Source organism: Pyxicephalus adspersus, chromosome 6, assembly GCF_032062135.1.
Source record: "Pyxicephalus adspersus chromosome 6, UCB_Pads_2.0, whole genome shotgun sequence".
NCBI classification, from domain to species: Eukaryota; Metazoa; Chordata; class Amphibia; order Anura; family Pyxicephalidae; genus Pyxicephalus; species Pyxicephalus adspersus.
Window position 1 is genome coordinate 30,987,351 of NC_092863.1, and position 18,727 is coordinate 31,006,077.

The window sequence follows — 18,727 nt, forward strand, 5'->3', positions numbered from 1 at the left end:
ATCCAATGGACATCAGAGAATGGTTGCTGAAAAATATTTTTTGCAATAATTTCCAGTGAAAGGTGAATGAACGAGCGCTGTACAAACTACATTGTTTTGTTCAATAGAGAGGGGAGGGTGGATGGTCGGGAAGCACCCTGCTGTTTTCTTCTCCATAGGAGTGAATAGTAGTTGTTTCTTGAGTCATTCATCCATTTGCCATGGTGGATTGATGAACATTGTTGGGAGACTGCCGACACATGTTAGATAATAATAATACCGGTACTATCTTCTGCCATCTGTACATTGCTTTAAGTACAGCCTTGAAAAATATGCAGTATATTTAGATTGGTATCCAAGAAACAATAAACTATATATACTTCCAACATTTAAACTAACTTCATATCATATAATTTTGTTGGTAGACTTGTTGGATGAAAACTAGTCCAAGACTAATATACCTGTATTATGTGAATATTTATTTTATTCCATACATGATTCCAACATCGGCCCATCATTTTTTTTTTTTTATTTATTCAGTCGATTGTCATCTTTGGAGTCAATTGCATATACCCGATCCCATTCAGGAGGCAGTGTAAGTATGTGGAGTACATGTTTGTGGCGGTTACATATCTTCAATTAGTAGGTAAGGGATGGTTGACACACATGTTAAGCATTATATATCAGTGTATTAAGGTTTTAAAAGAGAATAGTTTATATATACTGAATACAAAATGTAGGTTATTTTTGCAGGGTGTAATCTAAAGTAGTAATGTCAATCCTAACTGGACAATAAACCGAAGAAATGCTGATTGTCTAGTCGACCTAAACATTTTACCATGTTGCATAACCAACATTGTCAGGTAAATATAATTGTGCTCCTATTACCTTTCACACATACATGTACACAACTGTCTTTTTCACTGAGAGCAGCCACTATTAATATTCCCTAAAATGTAGAATCTTAGTTTACAAAAAGCTGTAGGCCGGTCACTGGTAAACTGGTTCTCACACTAATCCCGCACTCTGATAGCAATACACACTGACAATATCATACCTCAATGAGACCTTGTACATGGCTTGTAATAATAATAAAAGAAATATTAAGGTGAGCAAAATATGCATCTGAACCTTATTACAATAAATAGTTAATAATAACCACCAGGGATAAGAGAAATCTACAACTAAAAGCCTTAGAATACAGTGTTAATGAATACTCACACACAAATACAACATTGCTCCTTTTACAGGGACCTACTGTAAATAGGCTTTACTAGAGATGGTACCAAAGGAGCATCATCAAAACTGTAGCAACATGAAAATGAGACAATAGGAATGTTTTTTTTAACGTTCTCCAAGATTGAAGAAGATAGACTATCATGGGAGAACCTGTGTGATTCAGCAAACTGGAATTCTAAAAAGCATTTTCTTTTAGCTGGCAAATGTTTTAATCCTGAACCAGATCTATTCCAGTTCTGGAGAATGTTAATAAATCAGGCTCAGTGGGTTTAAATGGGCATAATGCACGGGTTTACTGTGTGCACAAACTGTGCCTAACTTCCTTTGGGACCAACCCACTTTGAAGAGGGAGTGTATTTGTTTTGAGTATACCTGTGTTCAGTGTTGCGTACTAAGAAAATGCAAATTGTTGGCATGCAATTTAATGTCAGTAAATAGAAGAAAATTAGCGAAAAATGTTTACCTTTCACTGTTGAAATAAAATTTTCTTGAAACTAATATGTATTAATACTGAAATATAGTGCATTTTGTCATTTTATTTAAGTAGAAAATATAATATTTATTACAAAACAATATTTCCAAAGAAAAGTCAAGTTTCTTTACAAAACAAGCACCGTGTATGTATTAGTTTGTTTTCTTAAGTAATGGTAAGCTTATGACCTAATTAACAGACCTGTGGTAGAAATATAAGGAATAATAATAGGAGCTGTAATCCTAAATAAGAATTTGTTATTGATTATACAGTAGGTTATATTATGTTTATATTGGTAAGACTTGCTTTTCTGTTCAATTAAAAAGGCATACCCTACTTTTTTTCCTTTTACACTTAATTCAAGTGGTAATTGTAATCACAATACATATTGTATTTAGTGTTTAAATCTTAAGAAAAAATCTATGCAGCCATATTTAAATTACAAATTGTGCAAGAAGCACTATTTTTACTTTTTTTTCCTTATTGTAAAATAGTAATATTACATTCATACTTGCAACACGTGCATATTTCTTAAATCCATGACCATGCCTAGAATAAAACAAATGTAAATAGCATTTACAACAAAATGTAATAGTTACATGTTACAGATGTTCTTGCCACATTGTTTAGCTATTACGATTTTTGGTATACTGTTCTGTTTCTCCCTAATATTTTGCAATATGCTATCATCATTTGCTACACTATCCATATGTAAGTTTTTTTTTTTTTTTTTTTGCAATTGCTAAATACTGCTTTCCTATTGCACCATCTAGTGGCTAAATTAGAAATTGTTATTGGTATTACAGCCTAAAACAGACTTTCTCAGCTTTTTTAACATTGAACCCCTGAAATAACTTTATTCAGAGAACCCCTAGCATATTTACTATTCACAGCCCACAGTATATTAGCGTGTTGGTCAGTAGAAGAAATCCCTTGTACATTGCTCGCCAGTTGGAAGAATGTCACTTTTACAGATAGCCAAAACGATCATTGGTGTCACCTAAATTGCCCTGAGGCACAAATTTCTAATTTATCAAGGAACCCCTAGCCCCTCTGGAGAAGATGAAATGCAAACAAAATAGTTGATCGAACCGAGTGGATAAAATAGTAAATGACCACATCAAGTCAATTGAAGGCCACACCTGTTTAAATATAAAAAAAGAATAAAACAGTTATGAATGCCAACATTTCTAAGAGAAATTCAGTTGTCCCCAATGGTTTCAATTAGAGCTTATTAAAAGCTCTAAATGAAAACGCTCAGTGACATGATCTTTTGCAACCTTTTTATAGCAAGGCCATTCATGTTCTAGCAAAACAAAATTTAGAATCAATTTTCAGTTAGGTGTTAGTGCTCCCCTTAATTTCAAAGAACAAAATAATTATACTACAATTGGTGTCCCCTAAAATGTGTAAAAAAATTATTTTTTGAATAGATTTTAATAACTGAAAAGTTATGAGATTAAAAATCAATTGGCTAGGCTATATGGCGTGTTTTTTTTTAATTTTCACATGTAAGTAAGCGAAATACTACAATTTCTTAGTGAACTGAAACTATAGTTACGTATTATAGCCATCACCTTTTAAAAAACTGTAATATATGTATTTGCCTACTACTTAACTACTCTCTTGCTTTTTAAAATGTGTTTTTTATTTACTTAAAACCTTTTTACAAAAAGAGCAAACAACAAAGCTTTAAATCCTATAGCACTTCCAGGTTTAAGCAATGACATATGTCAGCATTTTATAGGTCTTGTGTCAATACCATTTCCTTCTTATTGTATATGCAATTAGGTCAGATTTCTGAACATATTGATAGTGTAGCAAATGATGATAGCATATTGCAAAATATTAGGGAGAAACAGAATTGTGATTAACAATTACGATGAAATTTAGGTGTTTCCATTTACCTTTATGTGTTCCATTGCCTCCCATTGCAGTCTCCATATTAAAAAAATAAATGTATAAAAGCTCCCTGCAAACTTTATGTGTTTGCAGTTCACCTTGAAGGCGAACTAATCTGGAAGTTCATCCTAGTTATTGTTAAAAAAACATAATGCACTACCAGAACTGCCATCTGTGGTCATTGTCATTACAATGGTCAATAGAAGACGGTTTCCTGTATGCCAGGTCACTCACTATAAAAAGGCTCAGAGTCTAGCAGTCATTTTAAAAAGTAGTTTGTAATGAGTTAGGAGCCCCTGCATTCACATTTAGGAAACCTATCATTTCTTGTACTAGCCATTTATCTCCTATGCCATTCAACCCTGCAGCCATTTTTATGTAATTTTTTTTTCTACGCAGTTAGCTATTTAAAAATAAATAAACTGGGTTAGGGCTAATTCACGCTGTAGGTGAAGTTGTGGTGCGTTTACCACTTTCTCATGCCAGGAAAAGCTGGGGTAGAAACATTTTTCTTTTTTGTTACTATGTAGCTTACCAAAGTATCCAAAAGAGCCTGCTTTCTTTTGCCTTCTTACATTGGAATGTAATTCAGATACCTACACACAACACAGACAAAAAAAAACAGATTTCACTGTTTTAAGAAAGAAAATACAATCTTTTACAATACAATTAATTAAACAAGTTTAAATAACCTTGTATAAACATACTCCAGGTGCTGACAACTTTTTACTTGAAGAGTAAAAAGTTGAGTTCTTGAGTAGATTTTGAGTAAGGTACCCCACAGGCATGTTATTTAACACTTTTTTATGTTTTAATGTTGTTCTCAAGGCTTCAAGAAAAGGCCATCTTCCATGTTGTTTTTTAATTGCATTTAATTGCATTGGTACATCCCTCCCATGGCAGTGCCTGTCTTCTCATGCCCTTTTGAACAGTAGTTTGCTTATTAGACCTACAGAATTGAGGAATGTTGAATTTGTGAACTTCAAACGAAGTTCAATAGACATCCGGCTAACAGAATGTTGGGGGCGTTTGCCCCCCCCCAACCCCCCCCCCCCCCCCGCTCAAGAAACCCAGGACAATTAGGGTTTTCAATGCTAAATTAATGCCAAATTAACTTTAGTAAAAGCTTGGAGGTGCTAAGGCTTTATTAAAATAGTTAAAAGTTGCCAGCAAGATATATTTATGAAAAAGTCTTCTGTCTTGGTAGACAAATATTTAAAGTTTCTTAAGTTTGGCAGCTTTGCATCGACTCCACTTACCTGGGAATTTTTGCCCTTGCCCTGCTTAGAGTATGTGGATTCAGCTGTGTGGGACTCAAGCTACCCCCCACACACACCTTTTTTGTGGATGTATGTCTGGACATATAGAGTTACTATTCTCTTTCTCAGAGTTTTATTTTGCCCTCATTCTTCTCTGGGTATGTGGTGAATTGCAGGGGATGGACCTGTGTAATTTGTTGAACATCCAGCGCAAGGGGGTCCACCTTTCATCATCATGAGATTGGTTATTGCCCTTTCTCACTACAGCCTGTATGAAAAATTACTTTTTAAAACCTATATTATAGTCTTTATTTTGTTGTTAACATGGGTTTGTTATAATGTGCATGCTAACTGATGTAAATATTATCTTTAGATTTGTTTACTTTGATGTATCTTTCTATTCTGTATGTGCTAGATTCAGGTTCAGAACTTTTGTTCATTTTGTCCTTTTTTTAATAAAATCCTAATAAAATGATTGTGAAAATGTGTGAAAAAATGCTTTTATGAGCATAGTGTTTTTACATTTGTAAGTGATTACTCTACTAACTAAAGAGCAGCTTTTCATGACCTAAATTAATTCAGGGTTTACTAGGGGTTCCTTGGGCATTGGTCGTTTCTTTTTTAGAGCAACAAATATGCATAATAATCAATACTTTTGTTTTCCCATATGTTTATTGCTAAGTTCCCTGATATGTTACTGTGAAGTTATTCTATTCTACATCTCTTGTCTGTAGCTACCACAATCAGCAAGCAGAGCTCAGGAAAGAACCACTCCAATGAGTTCCAGTCAGGGTAAGAATTGTATTAACTTATTATGAAGACTAAAACCAAGCTTCAGTGGTGCGGTTTATCTACATTTTGCAAATTGGTAGGGTTGGCCACCGAATCAGCATCTGTTTTTGTTCCAGAGTTGTGAACAAAACCTTACTTTAGGTCCCCAACCACATGAATGCTATATACCATAATGCAGAAGTTGATTTTCGCAGTAAGTTACCATGGTAACTTGGTGGGATTGTTTTGCATCACTGGTCCTCCTGCTGTGAGAGGAAAAACCATGCCAGGGGAAGCAAGAGCTAAATGAGCAATCTACTGCTGGCGAGCTAGTGATGGACATGGCTCACATACCACATACTGCACTCTACTTACATCCACCCTTTATATTTATGACTTAGTGTTTAGTCAATTATTTGGTGCTGTGATGATAAACAGCTACATAAGTAAAATATAGACATAATGACATAATGAAAAAGACGGGAGTCAGCATTCATTTATGTTGTGTTTGACTATGAAATGATTTATTTTAGGTACTCCTATGTCGAATCATAGCGTGCCCTATAGGTAAGTGACTAAAACATACGTCAATGTAGCAAATTGCATTATCTCAATAATAGTGGAAACACTTTCAATATTATGAGTATGAATGAATGAAAAGAAGTAAATGAAAAGAAAAGAAAAAAAAAGAAATGTAAATCGTATTACTAGAACTGTCACAATGGGAATTAGGGTCCATTATTTTTACGTGTCTGACTTGTTTTGGCACAATCCATATCCAGTGCATTTCCATGGAATTTTCATTAATGTTTGTTTAGGCAACACAATAATTTCAATGCTCTGACAACACACTGTAGTAAACCTGAAAATGCATCTGCACACATTTTGCCAACTTAGCACAACACAAAAAATGGAATGTGTTATTGTGCACTAGTTGAGTGGATTAGGTTGCAATTTAAAATCAATACCAATGCATTGCACTGGGGTACACAGATTGACATGCACTGAAGTGATACCTGTTGAATTGCGCATTTCCTCACAAATATGGGCTTCACTTATATGGACCTGATTTATTAAAGCTCTCCAGGACTGGAAACCATAGTTACATAGTGGTTAGGTTGAAAAAAAACAGGTCTATCAGGTTCAGCCACTAGGGAAATAAACATATCCCAGATATAAAACCCTCTAAGACATAGTTGGTCCTGAGGAAGCAAAAAAAAAAAACCCCTGGTACAATTTGCTTCAACAGGGGAAAAAAATCCTTCCTGATTCCATGAGGCAATCGGATGTTCCCTGGATCCACAGTCACTGTTATTTTTACTTTAAAGCCTTAATACCCAGTTATATTCTGTGCTTCTAGAAAAACATCCAGCTCTTTCTTAACGCAATCTATAGTAGTTTTTATTGGGCATATGTGGTGTATTTTACATGTATTTTAAAACATGGAATAAGATACTAAGAGGAACATCTGCTAAAAAGAAAGCAAAAATAATTTTTATAAAATACTGAAAACTCTTCTTTACAGGGTGAGAGGTGTTTCTCTCTGTGTCTATGTCACTATCTGTGCAGCCTGGACATTTCCTAATGGCTGACCAATAGTAAAGATATGAAAGCACTCACATGATGTCCATTAAAAATTAAAGGTTTATTCTGGACAACAAAATAAAAACTGCTCCTGCAACTTCTTCTGACCTTTTTGAAGACTTTCTTTAGGCTCCAAGGCAGAGGTGTCAAACTCAAATACACAGAGGGCCAAAATTAAAAACTTAGACAAAGTCGTGGGCCAAACTTGAAGTTTATTCAAAAAAGTTTAAGACGTTTTTCCTTCTCATTAGATACAAAACCTTTTCATATGGAAACAAAGAGGTTTTGCTTAACATTCAATCTGGAACAAACCTATATTAGAGAAATAGCACCACTACTACAATTCCGTGCATCTATAAAACAGTCCAATGCGAGGCCATGCATAGGCAGAAAGTCTGCTGGTCTATAGACGCAAGTGATGCAGGGAATTGTAGTAGGGGCCCTATTTCAATGCAGTGGCGGGCCAGCTGCAATTCATATTGAGAATTCCTTTTGGGGCCAAATTTGGCCCTTGGGTTAGAGTTTGACACCCCTACTCTAAGGTAATAGGTTTTTATGGAACTGGTGGTTCCATAAGCAGCCTTACCGGAGCTATTGTGCGTTGAAGACTGTATATGTAAAGTTTGACATGTGAATTTCAAATATGATTTCCAGTGCCTCTTTTTTGTGTTTGCTTAGTTTGTAAACTAGATTGGGTAGGGCCATCTTTTCCTTCTTTGTCATAGTTTGTACTTGGTTATGTATGCAGGTTTGTCACCTGCAGCTCTTTTATACATTTATTATACAACACTGCTTCATATGTCAGTGCCTTTCAATAAAAGATAATTATAATAGGTATATTGTTTTCCACAAGCTAACATAACACTTTTTTGAATTCTTTGCTATTTTCTTCTCTAGCCAGCAGACACATTTACCATCAGCATCAAATTTCTCTTATGGCCAGAGATCTGACTCCTCTGGTACTACAGTGCTAACACCGACAGACAGAACTTTTGGCTTAAACAGAGGTAAATAATAAAAAAGTGAAATAATTATTTTTGCACTGTTATCTTTTACTTTTTTTTGTTTTGACAAAACAAAACAAACATTTGAATGTTTAACGCTATCCAAAAAACTGTCTTTTTTTTTTTTTTTTTTTGCTGTCTGTATCCTAATGTCAATATTTTATTACATTTACTGTTTAAAAAACAGCAATAAAACTGCTGGCATACTTTCCATCCCTTCCCTACTCTCCATATATACTATGTTTAGAAAAGAAGCACTTTAAAAACACAGGACATATTTATATTTATATATTTTATATTTAAAGCAGTAAATATGACTTTTGCCACACGTTGCAGGTGCATCATGCAATCAATGTCAATGGGTGTTTCAATGTGTTTCAGGCATTAGACACACTTATCAGGCACAAGTCATCAAAATCCCATTGACTTCAAACAAATTTAACACATGACAGTTCAGATGCTTTGTCTGACCTGCTTTGCATTCCTTTGGACACAGTACATCCTACTGAGGTGTGTTTTAACTGCAAGCAAGACAGTTCAAATGCAGCCTTTTCTTGTCAAATGCTGTTTCTGGCCTTTAAATGTATTCATTTGTAATAAAGAAACGCAGCGATTACCAAGAAATCCCACTGACCTGAGCTTAATTAAAACACATGCACCAGGAAGAGACACCTGCAGTGATTGAATGATGAATGTCACATTATCTACTATATAACTATGGCCTTTTTAGTATATCCATATGCCCTGGCCTGCTTCTCCTTTGTGGACTGTTAATATGTTATTTCCTGTGATCAAGTGTCCAGCCTGTTCAGTTTTTTTAAAAGGGAACTTTTAAGATGAGGATGTTAGGATATTATAGCTGTTAACCTGCAGGTTAGCTTTACATATGCTTCATGTTTCTTAAAAGTTAAACATTTTGAATATAATACAATAAGGTGTTTTGGAATTTTTAGGAAGGGAAGCCTGTGCAAGGGAAGCCTGTGTTACCCCATGCAACAATACTGACCGCCTCAGGGCCCTTCAGGTATGTGATTCACTGTAAAAATAAGGATATTTAGAACAACGATTTATTTTTTAAACCTTTATCGTCCAGTAGGTAATGTTAAGCTGATTTCTATATGCAGAAGGAAGGGTCACTATACTAGCTCTATAGTTGTCTTGTAGAGTACTGCTACTAGGTATTTAATACCTGTCTGCATGAAATGTTTGTACTTAATAGAGGAGACTATATCACTTCGTCTATTTAGACTGATTGAGACACTTTAAAGGCCCCCGCCATATAACCACCTTTGCATCACTTTCTCATCACATTTTCTTCATTGCAGCTGTCATGAAATTAGACCCAAATTAGTTCTATGTTGGATGGTTTTGGGCATTATTTATTGGAAGAAAACAAGAAAAAAAAGTGTGTAATATGTAATTTTTATTTTGATAGTTAGTGCTTGTATTCACACAAGAATCTAGACATCTAGAGTTTTATAGTTTCTTTATATATATTTATATAAAGAAACATATAAAAAGGTTCACTGAAATTAGAACAAATGGATTACAGATTGTGTTTTTTGGGCAGGGACATCAAAAGGTTGTTCTGATGCCCCAGCACTATACACAGTTATCATAGCATAAAAAATGTGAAAGTAACGTATTTTTCGACGTATTTTAAAGAAGGAAAATCTAGAAAAAAAAAGATTCTGAAAGATTATTCCCCTTCTGATCACTCATGTGCCATTCATACCGTATTCCCCTTCTGATCACTCATGTGCCATTTATTGTCCCCCTCTGATCACTCATGTGCCATTCATACCGTATTCCCCTTCTGATCACTCATGTGCCATTGATTGTCCCCTTCTGATCACTCTGTGCCATTCAAATTGCCCTTCTGATCACTCTGTGCCATTCAAATTCCCCTTCTGATCACTCTGTGCCGTTCATATTCCCCTTCTGTTCACTTACCTTTTTTTCCACTGTACGGCCGGGTAACTGTGTTAGGGCAGGGATCAGCAGCGTGCTTCCTGGTTCAGAATCGTGGGGGCGCGTGTGCCGGCTTCTTAGTTTCAGTTTCACTCTGCACTGCAGCCAGGAGCAGACACACACTGCAGCCAGCATCGAGGAGACACACACAGGATCGGCTATCGGGGGATGTCCTATTCACGGGTGAGTGTCTTATTTTAATTATTTTATCAAAAATCGGGGAAACACGGTATTTGTCGTATAAGACGAACCAACTTTTCCCCCCCAGTTTTGGGGAAGAAAAAGTGCGTCTTATACGGCAAAAAATACGGTAATTTGTGTTTAGTGAGCAAATTCGAGTATTGTTTGTGAGATGTCTCCGACATGTTTGCCTACTGGCTTCTTCAGGGGAAATAAAAGACGTAAGGAGTATTGATGAGTCTGTTGGGAGAGTGAGAATATCACAAGTAGAGGAAGCTAAACCATATATTTGGTGGTGAGAAAATTGTACTGATTCGGTTCTTGTAGAGGGTTAGGTAGCTGCAAAGGGGGGGTTCTTAGATAAACCCCCTGTTGTTCAAGTGACCTAGGGGTCAGACAGTTGGAAGGTATTGTCTTTTGCTGTTCAGTCCTGGATAGAATGGAGTTGGTTTTGGACATTACATTTTGGACAATACAGGTTTATGAGGTCACCCCACCCATATCATGTTGAAGTGTCTGAACAGATCCTGTTCAATTTTAGAGGACTTGCAAGGGTATTGTTTCCCAGATATCCTCTATAGAGTGCAAACCCCCCTAAACTCTAAGAATTTCTGTGTTCAAAGCTGTCAAAACCAGGTAAACAGCAGATTGTCATATGACAGTGGACTTTGAAAAGTGCTGTGTAATATGTCGGTGCTATATAAAACAAAGTAATAATAACAATAATATATTGAGTACAATCTTTGCGCTGCCTGCTTGAGCACTGAGCAAGGAGGAGATTAGGTGTCTAATAAATCCCTGATGTTTCCATAAAGAATACCTGTCGCCTGCCCAAACACAGAAGGGTGCCAGGGCCCCCACCATTGTAGCTGTCATGAAAATCAGAATCTAAGAATTTGTGACTTTCCTGGTACTTTATAGTAACAAGTTTTAAAAGGTAATCATTGTAATATTGTATGTTAGCACATGTAATACAAGCAGTAAAATATTTATTTTTACAGCTAAGATTCATGCCCAGAACTCCAGGACCACACAGCTCAAGATTGTAAGTGTTTGGAATGTATGCCAGGAATGTAAAGTGTGAACTTCTAATCTACAGGAGTGCCAAATAAAATATTAAATACATCATAAGTAGATGAACCTTTGGGATACGGTTTCCTATTATGGTATAATGCGCAAATGACTCAAACTTGAACAAGGCAGCTGAAGACTTTTCATGTGTACAGCAAAGACAAAAAAAAAATTAAATGTTATATTATGCCAATGTTTTATAGGGTCAAGCAAGGTTTTAAGAGCTAGGAGGCTGCAGGCTTCCTAAATAACCTTAAAAAGACTGCCTTTGACTTACAGTTCTTACAAAGTATTTTAGGTTTCAGTGTCATATGGGCCTTTTGTTTCCTTACAGATTAGCCTGATCTTACATCAATCCTATGGTCCTTTGTATGTGGTAGAAATGATCAAGTCCCAGCTATAATAAGGGGGTTGGCTGTTTATTATGGTAGTTGTGTACTGATGCGGCAGATCACACCCATAGTAAAAAAATATCTGGTATACAGAGACATACAATGCATGTCTAAAAATGTAATGCCTACATAATTAATACAGATCAGAGTTATTAGCATTTATCACAGGTAGAAAAACTTTAGTTCAAGTGATTCTGCTTGCATCTGTTTCAAAAACCCTAACATGAGAGTAGTTTGATATGTTGATAAAGTTATAAACTACTAACACTTAAATACAGATTTGTGAGAAGTAAATGTGATTTTATATTTTAACAATTGCTGTAAAAGGATGTGTTAAACTATTTTTTGTCAGCTAAGGCATACCTCCAGAGCACCAGAAGCACACAACTCCACAAGGTAAGTGTCTGCTTCTAATAATTCCGTGTAGCAAGTTGATATTGTTTCACATGTTGAGGAATCATAAACCAGATGTCGCATTTATAGTCGGAAAATCAGAGTGAAGTTCAGCTACTAATGGAGAATGTGGCTACTAAGTCTAACAGAAAAGACAGTTCTTTCTTCAAAATTATTCTATAATGGGACCCACTACGTCTTAGCAGCAATTAAAAGGCTTACATTACAAACTAAACTGAAGCAGAAATCAATGTGAAATGCCTCTGACTGGCATTGCATTAGATTTGTGTGGTTGTTTTAAACTATACAAACATAACTATGCCATATGATCAAGTTTACAGACTCTGGGACATATTTGGAGAGGATTACATTTGCACCCCTTAGCTTTCCATCTGTCGTCATTGCTTTGTTGCTTATTGCTAACTGTGTCCCTGGTACCCCCGGGCAATCACAGCATAATAGAGATTAGCTGCATTAGCAGAGCTGTAACTTGGTTATGACCCTAGTCAGAGGAAAACAAAGATGAAGGATATGTGTCTGGGGGCAGATCAAGCCCAGAAAGAAAGAATTTAGCAGGTGAGTGGGACAAGTACTGCACCTTACAAGAACCTAAGCTGAAGAACACAGGGACATTATCTCAAAATAAAAGATGGAAAGTCCAAACTAACCTACACATAATTTTCTACCAAAAAAGTGTGATATGTTGTTTGCAACAGACTTCTGACAGATTTAGTCAACAGTATTTGAATTTATTATGATTGAAACAAAACAAAAAGAAGAAAAGAGACATGGGACTTTTGTTTAGCATTTTAGATTGTATTTTAACCAAAAAAGTGTTTATATAAAGTACATTTGTGAATATCAAACACCACATAAATACAAAATTCCTAGAAAATGAGTCAGCTTCCATTAAACAGCATGGGATATGTGCCCATAAACTTTACAGAGATTTCCCTATGATCCAGGAAAAGCAACATCTTTTTTGATGTGTTTTGCCTGTTGGCTTCTTCAGGAGTAAATCAAGATAGTTAGAATACTGTATAATTAAATAAGGAAGAAAAGAATAATGTATACGTGGGTTCCCTAAAATATAGATGTGTAATATATAGAACATTATCCATTTACCCCTGAGGAAGCCATAAGGCAAAATGCGTTGAGACCTTGCTGTTCTTGGATCATAGGGAAATCTTTTTGTATTGTTGATACCCTGTTTCCCCGATTATAAGGCACTGTCTTATATTTTTTGAAATGCCAAAATATGCCCTAGGTCTTATTTTCAGGGGATGTCTTATTTTTCCATGAAGAAGACTACAGTACACATTTATTGTTGAAAGTCACTCATGATCAATAATGATTGTCCCCTTCTGATCACTCATGTGCCGTTCATATTCCCCTTCTGATCACTCATGTGCCGTTCATATTCCCCTTCTGATCACTCATGTGCCGTTCATATTCCCCTTCTGATCACTCTATGCCATTGATTGTCCCCTTCTGATCACTCTATGCCATTGACTGTCCCCTACTGATCACTCTATGCAATGACTGTCCCCTCCTGATCACTCCAGGGATCTCCGTTAGGCAGGGATCAGCAGCTTGCTTCCTGGTGCAGAATGCCGGCTTGTTACTTTCAAGTTTCACTCTGCACTGCAGCCAGGAGCAGACACGTGCTGCAGCCAGCATCAAGGAGACACACACAGGATCAAATATCAGGGGATGTCTTATTCACGGGTGAGTGTCTTATTTTAATTATTTTTTCAAAAATCGGGGGTGGCTTATTTAATGGGGATGTCTTAAAATCTGGGAAACACGGTATAAGTAGGGTCGGCTACAAAGAATTCTTTAGTGACATGGGAATTGTTTCTGTTTTATTGATTAACGTACTCAAATAAAAACAGGGGCAGACTCTTTTATAAAACTTCTACCATGAGGGGCAAAGGAGAGACAAGGTGATTTGCAGATCTACTAGCTATTGATTTAGAAACCACTAGGCACAAGAAAAAGATGCACAGGGAATTATTGCTGCCCCTGTCAATTACTGAGAGTTATTGCTGGGGGTTATCATTGCTGGCCCTGACACCTATTAAAAAATGATTGCTCGGGGGGTTATTATTCCTGACCTAAACACATGCTGGGGGGTATCATTGCTGGCTCAGACACTTGCCAGGGTTTATTGTTGCTGGTCCAGGCACTTACTAAAAATGATTGGTGTCCTAGAAACTTGCTGGCCCTTACACTTCCTGGAGGTTATTATTGGGGTAGGAGAATCATTCCTGCTCTTGACAATAACTGGGTTTATAATTGCCGACCCTGACACTGACCGTGATCATTCTTGTCACTAATTACTAATTTGATCCCCTTAAAGGATGTCACTGGGTTGGTAACTGGGGATAAAGACAAGGCAGATTTACTAAACACTTTTTTTTAGCTCTGTGTACACAAAGGAAAATGTCAGCGCTCAAGTCTAAATTCATAATAGCAATGTCACTGCCTTAAATGAGTCACAATGGCTCAGAATTGATATGATAGAGAAACAGCTAGGAAAAAAAGGGTTCACAAAGCACCAGGACCTGATGGATTACATCCATGTGTTCTCAAAGAGCTGAGCTCAGTTATTTCAAAGCTATTTCTAATTTTTAGAGACTCTTTAGTCACTGGCAAGGTATCGATGGATTGGCATAAGGCCAATGTGGTTCCTATCTTCAAAAAGGGAGCAAAGTCATTACCAGGTAACTACAGACCCGTTAGTTTAAAGCCTATAGTTGGAAAGGTCCCAGAGAGTTTGATAAAGAACCACATAGAGAAGTTTCTGCTAGAAAATATTATTATAAGTGATAGTTAGGATGACTTCAAAAAAGACAAGTTGTCAAACAAATTTACTCTCTTTTTATGAGGAAGTAAGTAAACAGGTAGAAAGTGGAATAGCAGTTGATATAGTTTACATGGTCTTTGCTAAAGCATTTGGCACTGTACCCCACAGTTAATATGCAAGTTAGGGTTGATAGGTTTTGAAAAGTCAATCTGTAAATGGATAGAGAACTGGCTTAAAGATCGCATCCAGAGAGTTGTAATTATTGATTCATACTCTGAATGGTCTAAGGTTATTAGTGGTGTACCACAGGGTTCAGTGTTGGGACCTTTACTGTTTAACATCCTTATAAATTTTATAGAGTTTGGGATTAAAAGTACCATTTCTGTGTTTGCAGATGACACCAAACTATGTAGTGGAATTAAGTCCATACGTACATTTTCTTGTATTAAAAGAAGAATAGACTGCAGAAATGGAGACATAATCCTGCCCCTGTACAAAGCATTGGTCAGCCCACATCTGGAATATGCAGTCCAGTTTTAGGCACCAGTTCACATAAAGGACATTGTGGAATTGGAGAGAATGCAGAGAAGGGCAACTAAATTAATAAAAGGAATGGAGGAGCTCAGCTATGAGGAGAGATTAGCTGAACTGAATTTATTCATCTTGAGAAGAGATGTTTAAGGGAGGATATGATCACCCTGTATAAATACCGTATTTTCCGGCGTACAAGACGACTTTTTAACCCCGAAAAATCTATGACAAAGTCAGGGGTCGTCTTGTACGCCGGGTACCAGTACTTACCTGCAGCGCCCGGTGTCCCCGCGAGTCCCCTCTCTGGTCTGGCGTCCCTGCGAGTCCTCCTGTGCCTCCTTCTGTCTTCCTGCTTTTCAGCTTACACGAGTCCTCCTGGGCAGGCTCGCGTTGCTTCACCGCAGGACTCGTGTAAGCTGAAAAGCAGGACGTGAGCCTGGATTGGCTCTCCAGTGGAGAGCCTGGATTGGCTCTTCACTGGAACACGCCCATTCATTAAAGGAACGTGCCCATTCATTACTTAGAAGAACTGTACAGTTCTTTCTGCCTCTCAGTTCTCACACAATAGTGAGATCTGACAGGCAGAAGGAACAGTACAATACTGGGCATATAACACGACCCCCAAATGATTGGTTAAAGTGGGGGGTCGTCTTATACGCCCAGTCGCCTTATACACCGGAAAATACGGTATATAAATGGTCCATATAGAGAACTCTCTTCCCCATTATTCACTTTGAGATCATTACAAAGAACAAGAGGGCACTCTTTGCGTCTGGAGGAAAAGAAGTTTAAGCCCAGGATAAGAAAGGGATTCTTCACAATAAGGTCTGTGAAAATGTGGAATTAACTCCCTCAGGAAGTAGTTTCAGCAACTAATATAGATTGCTTTAAGAAAAAGCTGGGTGTTTTTCTAGAAGCACAGAATATAACTGGGTATTAAGTCTTTAAAGTAAAAATAACAGTGAATGATGATCCAGGGAACATCCGATTGCCTCATGGAATCAGGAAGGAATTTTTTTCCCCTGTTGAAGCAAATTGTACCAGGGGTTTTTTTTTTTTTGCCTTTCTCTGACCAACTATGTCTTATAGGGTTTTATTTCTGGGATATGTTTATTTCCCTAGTGGTTGAACTTGATGGACTTATGTCTTTTTTCAACGTAACCTACTATGTAACTATGTTCCTGCAAGCCTGTCAGCTTAGCCCTAAACCACAACAAAGCAAAGGGGAAAGTAGCACAGTACAAGCCATTCACCTCGATCAGTCATTTTGTTGACCACAAACACAAGCATGTATAGAAACTTCTGATAATGGTCACTCAAATTTAAAGAAACAAATAGCACACCTACCGCTGAAAGGAAAACATCTACTAGTTAGAGTTTTTTCTTTCAGATGTTTGGGAAGAATCCATTTTTTTCTGTCTTGAGGACCAATTGCACTGTGACAGCAATCTCTTCACCAGGAAGGCAAGGAGACAGCAATATGAACCCGACTGTCATCATAAACAGCATCAACAGGACAGGGAGCGAAGGGAATACACAGCAACAGAGACACAGACAGCAATAAAAACCTGAGGAACAGTCTTCACTTCATCTAATGTAAGTATAAGTGTATTAAGAGTTCTAGTTTAACATACCGCCATTTATCACATTGCTTGGTAAAATGTTCAATATTCCAGTCGGATCAAAGTAAAATGTAATCAGGGGTGTGAATTTTTTCATTCACTATAGAGAAAACAATTGGATGGATTTGAAATGAAAATAGTCGGTTTTTAATGGGTTTGTAGTATGTGTGGTACAATCATCTATTTATTCGGTATTTTAGAGCACTGTAAGGTGATGAAATCACATTGACATGAAGACTATTTGTTTGAAAAACAATCACTTTTCTTATCAGAGTTTTTGGGGAAAAAAAGGAAACATGGACATTATCTAAAGATTATACACCCAAATACAAATGTTTGGAAAAAATAAAAATGTGTGGAATTGAAACTGAACATATACAACATATATACATATATTTGTAAAATCTATTAAAACATTTAACATATAGGATAGGACATATAGATAGGATTTATGAATTTTAATTTAAAGCACATTAACAATTATTTAAATAAGATTACCAGTTGAAATATTGCCTGGTATTGCTTGTTTACTTTCACAGCCATCAATTAATGATAATTAACCTGAAATTACATTTGTGACCATATTCTAAAGTCAGAATATATAGTGAAAAATATACATGCATGCATTTATACGTGCAGCTGTTTGCATGGTAACAGATTAACCACTGCAATTTGGATCCTTGAGCAGGAACCTCAGGTGGGTGCAACCAAGGTTAGAGGTATTGATCTACTTCAATGTCAGACAACTAGGCTTGCAGCATAGCTCAACCTAAAATGAAATGACTGGATATAACTCATGGGGCAACTATTTTTTAAACCATGTTTCTATTAGTGTTTAATGACATGTAAACCAGAAGGGGACACCCTGTACCTACTCAAAAGTCTCCAAAAAGAAAGACAAAACTACAAGGCATCAGTAGTTCCAGTATTTTATTGTGCCTGTATATGTCTACTTTTATCAGCAGGCACATCAAAAAGTAGGCACTGCTATTACATAAATGTCAAGATTTAGTTGACACTGTCTGTATTCAGTATTTCTTAAATGATTGACCATGTTCTAACAAAAACAGTTAGATGACAATATTTATGTTTGTATTGGTAAAAAAATACTTTGCGTCTATAAATATTTAATGCACAAAGACTAAAGTTAAACTATGCTAAATTTTAAACATGATCTCCCTCAAGTATATTTATTAAATGTATAAATGTACATAAAAATATATAGAAATGTATAGATACTTTGGTTAATGAACACAAACATAAATGTTTTAAAAATAATCAGCATGCAGACCAAGAACACATCGTATAGCAATTGTAAAATAGTTACAATTTTTTTTATTGAAGTTTATAACCTTCAGATCTTTCATGTGAAGTCTTCACTTTCAATGTAAATCAGGTTGTATAAACCAGTGTTTCCCAACCTTTCTTAGTCGCGGCACATATTTTACAATTAGAAAAATCCCACGGAACACCACCAAAAAGTCAGACACGTAAATTAGCTACCTGCTGCCATCTAGTGGAAGAGTTTTTTTTGGTTCTGCCTATCAC

At 36.4% G+C, this 18,727-nt stretch overlaps 2 long non-coding RNA genes across 2 annotated transcripts in view; both read left to right on the forward strand.

Moving 5' to 3' along the window:
* The first annotated feature begins 5,585 nt into the window (after positions 1–5,585).
* On the forward strand, positions 5,586–8,193 carry LOC140332572 (uncharacterized). Its single transcript, XR_011921177.1, has 3 exons — positions 5,586–5,643; positions 6,156–6,189; positions 8,104–8,193. It is a non-coding gene; the product is annotated as an uncharacterized lncRNA (long non-coding RNA).
* Positions 8,194–11,359: 3,166 nt separating this feature from the next.
* LOC140332510 (uncharacterized) overlaps positions 11,360–18,727 on the forward strand; it is a 14,200-nt gene continuing 6,832 nt past the window's right edge. The window contains exons 1-2 of the long non-coding RNA XR_011921151.1: positions 11,360–11,406; positions 12,177–12,220. This is a non-coding gene — a long non-coding RNA (uncharacterized lncRNA). The remainder of the gene's footprint in view (positions 11,407–12,176; positions 12,221–18,727) is intronic.